Consider the following 13,841-nt stretch of genomic DNA (forward strand, 5'->3'; position numbering starts at 1 on the left):
CCTTTGGGTGTCTGTCAGGTCCAGGGGCTTTATTCAAGGAGCTGGTAGTGATTGCCTCAGTGACTTCTTCTAGGGAGAAAATTAATATACATATAATTATTTTTAGTAGCCAGGTGTTGGGTTTTCAAGAGCTAAAGGTGACGAGAGTTACAAAAATGAATATTTTAATGTAATGTTATGTTTTCTAATGATATACAAATTAACATTGTTTTAAGAAATGTGTCTTTTAAATACTACATTTTAGAAACAGTATTTAATACTTATTTTCTATGTATTGATAAGGTAAATTAATAATAAAATGGTACTTTATTGTAAATGTTATACACAAAAAATAATATGTGACTATGGAGTTTTGATTGTGTATATAATCTTTTCAGTGTCCAACACCTTCCCCAAAACGGTTTAGTTTGGAGTGGGAATAGTAAATGTCACCCCATTAGTATCGAACACTTCCCAAATCAGTTTAGAGTGGAATGGGAATAGAAAACATCATCCCTTTAGTGGTCAACACTTTCTACAAAATGGCTTTAGTTGGAGTCGAAAAAAAATTATTTAACACTTTTAGTGTTAAATTTCTTTGTCAGAATGCATTTCTCTGTAGTAGGAGTAGTTTGTGTTATTTAATTAGTATAGTTTATCTTCAGAAAGATAATTAACATAGCAGTTGGTTGTATATTTGTAATAAATAACATTATTATTAGTTACATATTTTCAATTTTCTTTTTTCAAATTTTATTAAATGTCTATTTTTACATTTTCATACATATATAGTTCTAGTTAAAAAAGTATATTTTGATTAGTAAAGTTTTATTTTTAAATAATCAATGGAATATATTTAAATAGTATTGTAAGTTATAAATTTTCAGGTTTTTTTCTATTGTTTAACATTTTTTTAACATCAATTCAGTTGCTTCATTTATGTGTTCTTAGCATAGGCTTCATATATTTTTTCAGTCTATATTAAATAATTGTTTTATTTTTATACTATTATTTATTTTATAGTTTACAGCATTGTATATATTTTAACAACATATTTGACATTTGACGTCTTCTATATGTTTAATATTCTTTTACAATTTTGAAAGTAAATGTATTTTTTTTTACTTATATTCCTATTCATTTCAATGGCATATAGGGGGTCATTTTGACCTCGGCGGTCTTTTTTAAAGACAGCCGAGGGACCGTCGTGCGGAAGACCGCCAGTGGTGGCGGTTTCCGCTCGGCCTATTATGACCGTTGGCAGCTCTCCGTCCTTTTACGGACGGAGAGCCGCCAACAGCCATACTGGCGGGAAGCGGGGAAGTGGAGGTTGCTCCACCTCCACCGCCACGCCAACAGAACACAGCCCAGCGAATCACGTCCTGTGATTCGCCGTGGCGGTGTTCTGTTGGCGGAGTGGTGTCGGTGGAGCTGCCCCCATGGCTCCCGTCCCTCCCGGAGGATCGTCGGACCAGGTAAGTCAATCGTCCGTGAGGGGAGGGGGGTGGGGAGGTGTCGTGTGTTGTGTGGGTGCATGGGGGTGTGCGTGTGTGTATGAAGAGGGGGTGTGTGAGTACGTGTATGCCTGCGGAGGTGTTGTGTGTATGGGAATGAGTGCGTGTATGTCTGTGGGTATGTCTTTATGGATGTGTGCGTGTATGTTTGAATGTGGGTGTGCGTGTATGACTGTGTGTGTGGAAGTAGGCATGTATGTCAGCGTGTGTGCGTGTAAGTATGTAGGTGGTGCCTGCGTGCGTGTCGTGTGGGTATGGGTGAAGTGATGTTGGGGGTCGGGGTGGGGAGGGGAGCCCTGCCACCTTTGGGGGGTGGCATGGGTGGTGGGGGGTAGGGGAGGGAGTCGGGCGGGGTGGGGGTTGGGTGAGACCCCTATCAGTGCCAGGGAAGAAATTCCCTGGCACTAATAGTGCTTACTGCCATGGATTTCATGGTGGTTCAAACCGCTGGAAATCCACGGCGGTAAGCCAGGTCCAAATACCGCCAGCGGTATAGTGACGGCCGCCGGGCTGGAGACCCAGGTCTCCGCCCTGGTGGGCGGAACGGAGAACCGGCGGATGACCATGGCGGGAACCGCCATGGTCATCATTCCACAAAGTAAGACCACCAGCCTGTTGGCGGTCTTACCACCGGTTCTCCACATCTGTACAAGCTAGGACCTGTTCTCACACAAACACTAAAGGGTTTATTCCTTTTTCTCAGGACTTACCGACACACCTGCATTGTGTGAAAGTTAAGTAAATATGCATCATATATTTATAACTCACAGAGCCCTCATTCTTTCACGTCCATTCACCACTCTCCTAGAGGGGCACTATGGGGAGGGATTGCAGATAAACATTTTTGGGAAATCATTAAGAATATTCCTATGTATGGGGAAGTAATGAGTCACCTTGTGAATACCAACACCACTGAGAGCGGAATTTGGTATTCTCATTTCAAGTTCAATAAGTCAGATTGTACATTTTTCACTGTTTTGAGCTACAAATCCGTCAATATTGCTATGTTTCCACACACAAATTGTGCCAAGATATACTTGACAAAAAAGGTGCAGGGAAAACTGCAGAATTGCTTCAATACTTTTATGCTTGTGTGCAAATTCTCATTTGTGTCCAAATAGGGATTCTGGGACTCTCAGTCCAGGGCCCTTAATAGCTAAAATGACAGACAAATATGGATCACCTCTAACTCCTAAATGTAGCTCTTTTTACCAAGTAATCAATGTGATAAATGGTATTCCTGCACTGCAATCTTGATCTCTGATTGTTGGTCCCTTCAAGTGTTGTATAATTTCCATACCTATTGTCATAATACAAAAGTCATCTATGCATGCTGTTGTCTTCATCTTGACTTAGTAATGACAACCTTCAGTCCTGTATGAGTTTACATTTTTTAGCATATATATTATTTTGTGATTGCTTTTCCTGATTTGAAGTGGTGAACTCTGCATTACAATCATCCTCCAGTGTGAATTATTATTCACCTTTACAGTGCAACCCTCGTCACCACAGTGCGTACGGATAAATATGATTCTTAAACTTTCCTCAACTTCTATGTTATCTAATTCATAATCTCCCTCACTCAAGGCAAAGCTGCATTCGTTTATGGAACTCTATAGAAAAAAGTAACTGCATGTCCTTTTCTTTCAAATATTCTCAATTCTAACTTTGCAATTTTTTAATTCCCTAAAAGAATCACAAGATGAGGTACTCATATAGTCAGTTTACCACAGGCAATATTTGTACATAGGCTCCTTCCAACGTATAGACTCCTTCCCATGTATGGGTCCTTCCCATTAATTTGTGGAAATATAATTGTAGAAGCCCTAACTTTTTTTTGAATGCTCACCCCCAGTCATGCAAAATGTTGGGGTTGTTCATTACTAAAATTTCCTAGTCTCATACAGTATTTCCCTCTTCTATGACCCCCTACTTTCTACCCCCCCACTTCCTGTCCTTTTATCTAGCTTCTGAATAGTGGGTTTTCTACTTTTGTCAGTTTCCCCATGTTTCGCTTCTCACATTCTCCCATTTCTGCCTTTCTCGCTCTTGCTCCCAATCAAAGTCTAATGATAAAAAATATGTTTGGGCCACACAAATGAATAACGATCCCTATAACTGCAACCACTGCTAAAAATTAAGAACCTGCTTTTTCTAACCCAGAAGAAATATCCTGATCCAGAAGAAGATTCTTTCATATTACTTCTGGATGGAGAGTTCAGTGCATAAATAGGGAATAATCCAGCTGGAACTCTGTTGATTGATGTTTTATTTTTTTTTAAAATGTTTAAAGTGTACTCTTACCCTTGGATATCCTATTTCAGATATAAATGAAGAGCCTCGATGTTAAGAAGAGATTTTAATTGTGTTCCAGAGGAAACGCAAAGATGATGAGTTTAATCTTTGCAAAATTTCTCAGCCACTGGCCACCACTTAGGAAGTATTTCAGTCCATCCTTTTTCACTTACCATGCCAACTTCAGAATGAGACATATGTACATCAACCTTGATCTGGGTACAGAAGCACTGTGCAGCCTAAACCGTCAGATCAGATGACTTTTGAATTGGAAAACAAGAAACTCAAGGCTAATTTCAAACTAGATAGGCCTTGTGAGTGGATTACCTATTGAGTCCTGTGGTACAAGAAGCACAAACCTCACGGGTGAGTGGGACATTATACTGAAGAAAATGCAAAGGTGATCAGTGCAATGCTTGCAGAAAGTCTTAACCACTGCTAATTGCTCAGGTGTGTTAATGTATTTCCATATTAATATGCACCTTGTCGCAACCATCTTTTTTTCTGACGAATAGTCCATGTTATAATGCAGCATTACCATAGTATAATTGCTGTTTTACAGAATAAATCTGCAAAAATAGAAGAGATTTTAGCATCCTAGTTACTTAACATTGCTCCCCTTTCAGAAAGACTCTGAAAGAGTAGTTTATACAACTTAATTAGCTTCCCATTTTCCTCGTCCCGGACGTGCATTAGAGTCTATTACTTCATAGGCAGACAATCCACTTGACTATGCTCTATACAATCCATCCCATGTGTTTAGTCAACTCACTCTCTTGCTAAGACACTCCCTCTTCGAGAGAAACTTAATAAATCACTTGCTAATCTCCCAAATCAGCCAGGCAATCTGACTGTCTCACCTGAAAAATCATTCTGTTACCCCCAGGGGTCAATGTCCATGGACATTCATGATCACTTCAGCCATAGGTCTGTATTGACCCTACTAATGTGCATCAGCTTACTGTAGTGTGGAGTTTTCTCTTCTGCACATCAACATGTATATAAAGCCACAGACTCAAAACCAGAAATCCAGAATGAAATCAGAATTTCATTGACCCGTGTTAGGTGGGGACAGGAGCCATAGCGGTAAATGCCTTTCTAACAAGGTATGTGGTTTACTATCTCCAAAGTGCAGGATAATGTAGTCTTGCTGCAGCCACACATTTTTGGTTGCTTATTTTATGATGCAGGCACTTAGCAAGCCACGCCTAGCAGAATCTAACAGGGTGTTTGGAAATTGCTTATTGGAATGCTGGACCATAAATGAGCTCTGTCCTGTGCTGTGACTTGATTCATGGGGATAAGTGAAGGCATTAGAAAAATGCAACACCTCTGTACTGGCAGTAGTGGGAATGAGCATTTCTATAAAGAGAGTTGGAATAGCCAACGTTGTGTGAACACTGCATTGTCAGTAATGGACGACATCAGATCTTTTGTCAATTATCTCACTGAAGCACCAGTCTGGTTTAAGCTCATGTAAGCCAAAAGAGATGCAGCAATATCACACTCATAAACAAAAATGAACACCCTAGGTATGTAGCTCTTTCCCCAGGGACTCCGATGGATGTCTCTTGGCACATCATGGTACCCAAACATATTGCAAGACGACTCTTCACCCAAGATCATTTGTGGCTTGCTTCAGCATTGGCGTCCTAACCCCCTTTCAGGAAAGTAAATCCCACTTCACACATCAATACAGTTAGGATAATATTCTATGTTCTCAAGTGTCTGACAACATAGACGTGACCCATTCTTATGTCCAGGAAGCGAAAGTGACCATAAGTTAGGGAAAAGCAGCATAACTGAGCTGGGATGGCACATGTGCCGTTACTTTTGCTGTATTTTGTAAGTATGGTGTGCACACATGTCCCATTGGGTACCGTTAAAATTGTTTGCATTGAAGTGTCCCCCAATTCAATGAATTTATAAAGAATTATTTTTTGCTATATTTGTATAATTTGTAATCCGCACCGTTGTTCAGCCTGTTTTGTTAGCCTGTTTTCTCCTTTCTCTGCCCCTCCGCTCCGCGCTCTCTTGACCCCCTGCCCCTGCGCTCTTCTCTCGCCTCGCTCTCCCTCCAGCTCCCTGCCACTGCCTCCTCTGCGGCCCGCCATCTGCACACACCCATTGGCACCCTCCCCCTTCACAGCTGCTCCACCCTCCCACCCCACCCTCTTAATGGCGGCCGCTCCGCGGATGCGCCACTGGCACACCAGAGGCAAGCCAGTCTGCGCCCGTCCGCGCCTGGACCGTGCCCAGCGCCAGTCTCCCTGGTCCCCCCAGACAACTCTACTCCCCTCTCACCCTCCATTCACTCAACCCAGGCCCTCACCCCACCTGCACCCTTTCCAGCCCCACACACACACATGGCCCCTTCACCTGCTACACCTGTCATTTCTCCTGCTTCACATCCCTCACACCACACACCAACCACAGCGACCCCCCCCAACAAACACAATACCCCCAACGCAATATACACCTGCTCTACCCCCACCAACTAGCCCACTGCATACCACCCCACAACCAGAACACACCCCGCAACAACACCATCATACAACACACCACCCACCACAACCACCTCAACTGCCTGCTCCTCAACACCCGCTCCCTTCATAAATATGCAATAGAACTCTGGGATCTCGTCACATCACACTCACCTGACATCGTCTTCCTCACCGAAACCTGGACCAACCTCTCCTCAGAACCCGACATAGCCACTGCCACCCCCATGGGATACACAATCCAATGCAAAGACCGCCTTAACAAGCCAGGAGGTGGCATTGCCATCCTACACAAAGACACCATTAAAGTCACCACCAACTCCCAAGACACTATCGACAGCACAGAGCACATGCACTTCCTAATCCACATTAACAACAACTCCACCCTCAGAGGTACACTAATCTACAGACCACCAGGACCACGCCCCGCCTTCTGCGACACCATCGCCGACACCATCAGCTCACACGCCCTCACCTCCACAGACTACATCCTCCTCGGTGATTTCAACTTTCACTTGGAGAACCTTCAAGACCACAACTCCACCTCCCTCATAGACAACCTCACCAACCTCGGACTCAAACAACTGGTCACAGCAGCCACCCACTCAGCAGGACACATGTTTGACGCAATTTTCACCTCAAGGCAACACATAACCTACACCCACACCACCAAACTCCACTGGACCGAGCACCACTGCGTCCACTTCTCCTTCACCAAACCCCCCACACACCACCATCAACACACCACGCTCTACAGCATGTGGGACAAGATCCCCACAGAACGCCTGAACTCCCAACTGGCTCATAACCTCCCCCCGCACCAACGACCCCAACACAGGAGCACACAACCTCTCTAAATGGATCACTACCTGCGCAGACATACTAGCGCCCCTCAGAAAACACATCGCTACCCGCAACATCAAGAACTCCCCTTGGTTCACCCCCAAACTCCATGACTCCAAGCGCAAATGCCGCCAAGCGGAGAAAATCTGGCGACAACAACCCTCTACCACCAACTTCTCCACCCTCAAAACTTCCATTCGCACCCACCACCAACTCATAAGCACCACCAAAAGAGCTCACTACAAGACACGCCTTGACAACAACTCCCAAAACAGCAAAGAACTCTTCACCATCATTAAAGAACTATCCAAACCCAAAGCCAGCAATATAGATCACACACACACACAGCCCCTATGTGACACCCTCTCCAACCACTTCCACCGCAAAATCCTGGACATTCACAACAGCTTCATACCACACACACCCACCACACACAACCCTCACTCGCCCAACTCAAACCCCACTCATGAACCCCCCCACCACACTTACCACCTGGGCCCCTACCACACACAAAGAAACCGAAAAATCCATGAATTCCATCCACTCCGGATCCCCCTCCGACCCCTGGCCTCATCGCATCTACAACAAAGCCAGCCCAACCATCGCCCCTATACTCCGCGACATAATCAACTCCTCATTCGACTCCGCCACCTACCCAGACCCCTGGAAGCACGCAGAAATCACCGCTCCCCTAAAAAAAAACAAAGCCGACCCGGAGGTCCTCTCCAACTACCGCCCCATCTCCCTCCTGCCTTTCCCCGTCAAGGTCACTGAGAAACCCATCAATGCCCGCCTAACACTCTTGACCCCTCCAAATCCAGGCTCCGCAAGAATAACAGCATGGAAACCGCCCTCATCACATGTACTGACAACATCAGAACCAGAGTTGACAAAGGCGAGACCGTCGCACTCATCCTCCTAGACCTCTCCGCAGCCTTTGACACTGTCTGTCACCACACACTCCGCTCACGCCTCCACAACACAGGTATTCGTCACAAAGCCTTAGACTGGCTCACCTCCTTCCTCACCGACCAGACCCAAAGAGTCCGCCTTCCACCCTTCCATTCCACTGCTACCAAAATCATCTGCGGAGTCCCCCAAGGGTCCTCCCTCAGCCCCACACTCTTCAACATTTACATGACCCCCCTTGCCAACATCCCCCAACCACACGGAATCACCATCCACTCCTACGCAGATGACACCCAACTCATCCTCTCCCTCACCTGCAACCCCACCACCGCCAAAACCAACCTATACGCTGCTCTCCTCAACACCGCCAACTGGATAACAACAAACCACCTCAAGCCTAACTCCAATAAAACCGAAATCATCATCTTCGGCCCCAACAAAACCATATGGGACGACTCCTGGTGGCCCACCGCCCTAGGCCCCGCACCTAGCCCCGCAAACCACACACGCAACCTCAGCATCATCCTGGACCCCTCCCTCTCCATGACACAGCAAAGCAATGCAGTAACCTCCTCCTGCTTCCACACACTCCGCACACTGAAAAAATCCTTCAAATGGATTCCCTCAGAGACCAGGAAGACAACCACCCATGCACTCATCAGCAGCAGACTAGACTACGGTTACGCCCTCTATGCGGGCACCACACTCAAACGCAAACTCCAGAGAATCCAAAACACAGCCGCATGCCTTGTCCTGGACCTCCCCCGCCACAAACAAATCTCACCACACCTCAAATCCCTTCACTGGCTCCCCATAGACAAGAGAATCACTTTCAAGATCCTCATCCACGCACACAAATCCCTCAACAAAACACCGGCCCAACCTACCTCAACAAAAGAGTGAACTTCCACACTCCCACCCGCAACCTCCGATCAGCCGACCTCGCACTAGCTACATTCCCCCGCATCCAACGAACCACCACAGGAGGCAGGGCCTTCTCATACCTCGCCCCCAAAACCTGGAACTCCCTCCCAGCCAACCTCCGCAAAACTAAAGACCTCCTGCTCTTAAGAAAAAACCTCAAGACTTGGCTGTTCGAACAGTAACCTCCCCTTACCCCCCCACAAGCGCCTTGAGACCCTCACGGGTGAGTAGCGTGCTCTATAAAAAATGTTGATTGATTGATTACAACTCTTTACAACAAACTTACATTGCATGTAACCAGACCTCCTGTTATGAGAACCTTATGTCTCAACTTAATGTGTTACATGTTTTAGAAGGCAAATTAAGTAGGGGTTGCCATAGCTCTGAAGAAGGCTGGTTTATGAAACTTTTTTCACCAAACTTTCAGATTTGATTTTACATCACATCTAGATATAAAGCTGAATAAAAGAGAAATAACTTAAATATACCTTAAATATTTTAAACTATCTGATTCCCTGCTGCTGTCTAGAAAAGTCAACCCTCACCATCGGTTCAGTCCATCAAGGTGGCATTTATCTACCTGGATGGGGGAAGCACGTCACAAAAAATGATCGGTGAGATGCTCTCTTTCAATATTATTGGGTACCTGTCATGTGGCAGGAGACATCTATTAAAGACCTAGAAAGAGGCCTGTGTAGCTGCATGTTTATATATGACTTTAGGGAGGTTGTGCACCAGTTTGATTCCTCTTTCTTTCCCAATCATTTTGTGTAAGAACAATATCCCACTCTCCTGCATTATTACCCTTTTCCTTTTCTCTGAATTCTTCCCCTTTGGGGTTCTCAGCTTTGCTTACACCTAGGAGCTTAATAAAGAGTAGTTAAATTATGTTGATCTGGAATCCAAACAGAAATTGAAATATAATGACAGAAATGTTGTTGATCTGTTAAAGAAATGTAGCAGAGTGTAGTAAACTCAGAGGCCTCTAACATTAAAGCATTTTTGTCACTTCCGTTAGCAGGCATTTTCCTACATTCTGATTAGTGAAAAAAGGGAGATCCTTCTTAGAGAATGGGAGGAACATGAAAGAATACCAGTGTTTGAATGTATGGACTAATTTTAGCCATTAGCAGGTAGAGATCTAGAAGCTCCTCCCACCAGAGTACGGAATTCTATGTTTTCTAGCCTTTCAAGGTTAATTCTAAAGAAAGCCTCTGATGTCACCCAAAGGACAAGATGGTATAGAGCTCATTCTAAAGGTGCTTGGAGGAAACCAGATTAAAACTACGGCTGAAATTTGTTGTGAGCTGCAGCTGAGTTCCCATAATGCAAAATCAGTCCAATTCCTACTAGGCAAACAGGTTTGTGAGAAATCACATGCATAGCATTGATAGACTGATTCAAGCAGAAAGGTCTCCCTCAGAGAAAGTTGCATGTACAAAATTACAAAATGAACATTGCAATTAAAAATTAAAAACTACAAAAATTCAAAATCAATATATTTTAGAGATTACAAAATAGGATGAATAAAATAACACTAAAATGTTGGGTTCCAGCTGTTTTTTTACCTAGTCAAACATTTCCTCAAACTGAAGAAAATTAGATTATGGGGTTCAGAGTTTTTTTGAACATTTAGAAAACAAATCAAAGTAAAACAATGGGATGCTGTGGAACAGATCAAAGACAACATCTGAGGCTGACTGGCTGGTCATGTGCTGCTGAATAGAAGCTGTTATATCCTCCACAGCAACAGTTATGGAGAATGATAACCCAGGTACCATTTACAGGTAAATAGCAATGAAACAAGGTTGAGAAAGAAGCTGTATGTCCTATTCAAAAGTTTTTTTTTCTGGCTTATAATTTGTATGGATAGCATTACCTTCAAGTGTACCATAACAGATTTCCACAAAATCAAATACAAGGCTTTGACAGACTTACAGTACTCTCAGTGTTGCCATTCATAAGCTGTTAGTGAGACAATACTAAAAAATTTACATGATAGTGTTATATCTTTTTCGAGCAGCCTTAACTCTTTGTCATAGTCAATTTGACAATTTATTAAATTCTTACTACTATCCCAATTTGCCTATTGCTCAAAATGTCATTTGCAACTGGTTTGCTAATTCTCTTCCAGTTGGACACACATTGTTCTGTCTCAAGGACCTTCTTCACCCTCCAGGTAAACAGGTAAACAGGTAAACAGAATCTCCTGGACATAACCCAGACCCATTTGTAGTTTTTAGTTAGTATAATGCTTAGTTGTAGGCGTAGCTTTACCAGTCTCAGAAATTCAAGAAAAGGCCTTATTAGGCAGATAAGACTCCTTTGAATGGTCAGCAAGAAAGCATTTTTATCTACTTCTGTACCAGTTAGGTCTCTTTTTATAGTGAGGGCTCTCATGTGTGTGATTTACAATCTCCCATCTGATGAACCTTTTTAAGTTGACTGAAACGTGAAGGGAGTTAGCAATAATAAAACAATTCAATTTTCATGAAGCCCATTTGGCCACGCAATAAGGACCATGAATTGGTGATTGAAGCTAATTAGCTTTATTAATAATCAGTCCAGTATATATGCTTGTCAGGAAAATAATATAAAGATACAAGATTACAGCAGACAAGCTGAAATCTTGCAATAGGGTCAGTTTCAACATAATAAAATACAAAACAGTAACGGCCACTGCAATACAGAAACCGAGAATTAGAAATAGGTGATCCATAAAGAAACTCTGATTGTCTCTCCTAAAGATGAAATAGTTCTTAAGTCATCTAATCGGGACTCTAAATTTAAGTAGGGATGGTTTACAGAGTGGGGTCTCAAGGAAATTCTGAAAGATGAGCAGGTGTCAGCATAGTGAAGACTCCAGTAGAAGTCTTCCAAAATTGTAATAAGTGTGTAGCATGAAGCTTCACACTTAAAAGAATAAAGGAAACAGAGATGTCTGTGCCCCTCAAAGTGTAAGGGAATCTCCTCGAATTTCTGACGGAGTAATCATTAGTTAAAACCAATAACTTTAAAATTAATCATATCTTTCCCCACTCCACCAGGAACCAATCATTCCACTTCTTAAGGTGTGTATTTGATACATAACCTGAATTTCCCATCCCACAGAATTTGGACGGTTACTGCAACCTCGAGCATCCCCTGTTCCTGATACGCGAAGCATAGGAGGCTTCATCTGCTCATTAGGTCTTCTAATTTGTTGCCAAGATTACCCTTCTCCTTCTTACTAGATATAAACAAATACATACAACAATACTCTTTTCTCTAGCTAATGAAATCACGAGAACGCACCTGCAAAAGAAAGAACACGCTAACCAAATAAAATTAATTTTAAAATTAAGGTCTTTAGTCAGGCTAACTTTAACTAAACATTTAGGGCCCTATTACAAGTCTGGCAGTCACAAGACCACCAGACTTACGCTGCAGCTGTGACGGTCTTTGATCCTGATGGGATGATGGCAGTTGATGTTGTAATCAGCCATGACGGTGTTGAAATCAGCACCGCCATTCTGATTACAACCTTGTTCTCCACCAGCCTTTTCATGGCGGTTCAACTGCCATGAAAAAGGTGGTGGAGAACAAGTTCAGGGGGCCCCCTCCCCAGTGCGCATTCCAAGGTTGCAAGGAAGCCCCCTTTGAAATAGCATTGGACTTGGCTCCATGCATGTTTTCCAATGGGCTGACCGGTGGAATCCTTTGTTTTCCACGGGTCAGCCCAGTGGAAAACTATAATGGTGCCAGTGGGGAGACCTCCACCACGTTGACGGTCTCCTCATCGGGAGCTTGGCTGTCAGGTTTTTTCCGACCACCAAACCTGTAATCAGCCCCAAAATGTGCATTATGAATATATGATTATACGTGCACACATATAACTTTCAGAATAAATGCAGAAAATGAACAAAAGAAATGCCGGTTACTTTTGAAAATACAATTTCAAGTGCAAATATGAACATGAATAATGAATACATGAAAACAAAACATTAGTGTGCACATTTTTAAAGGTTTAGTTTCTCAATAGTTACATCCCATTATTCCAGATAAATGTTCACACAAGTTAATATTATTTAAGGCTCACAGTAACTATAATGTCAAAAATAAACACAAAATTGCACAATGATAACATGTAAAGGATGAAGTCTAAGCTGTGCTACTCCAAAAGAGTACTTATAACAGTTTTTTTAAAAGGTGCACTCAGTTGGGATTGTCAATAACCCAAGCTAATAAACTGAAGTGTGTGTAGTTTCCCTATTTACTTTATAATACAGTGTGGCCCAGTTACTTTTTCACAAAAGTGCATTACTTCAAAAGATGTCCCATGTCCATTTGAACTAATGCAACCTAATATGCAACTTCTGTACAAAACATGTGTTTTATCCTTATTAATTGTTTTAACTGAAGCAGGAAAAATCTATCTCAAGCCTACATTTCAAAACCTTTTCAACAAGTACACCTGTGCAAAATATTTCTGGCACATTTACAAATTACTGTAAAAATTGAATTTCTAAAACATGTTTTCTAACTACTTTTAAACATGTATGTACCATCTGATGCACCAGTATATGCTGCTAAACACATTACCTCTTTTTCTAGATTTAATTAAGTAAAAACATGTCATGCAAGCTTGCATCTCAATTTGTTACTTTTGGCATTTAAGTCAATCTTTTTCTCACATTATAGGTGACTTTCTGAAGGATCACATATGCCAATACAAATAAAACTCTTTGATCATTTTAAGACAGAGTACACACAGCTATTACTGTGTCTACTCAAGAAACCCCAGACACCAAAATAACTTAATACCTGAGGCCCAGATTCCGCAAACACAAACATGATGAGAACATCTCAAACAGATAACTTTCATATTGGGTTTTTT

This window comes from Pleurodeles waltl, chromosome 10, assembly GCF_031143425.1.
Source record: "Pleurodeles waltl isolate 20211129_DDA chromosome 10, aPleWal1.hap1.20221129, whole genome shotgun sequence".
Classification (NCBI taxonomy): domain Eukaryota; kingdom Metazoa; phylum Chordata; class Amphibia; order Caudata; family Salamandridae; genus Pleurodeles; species Pleurodeles waltl.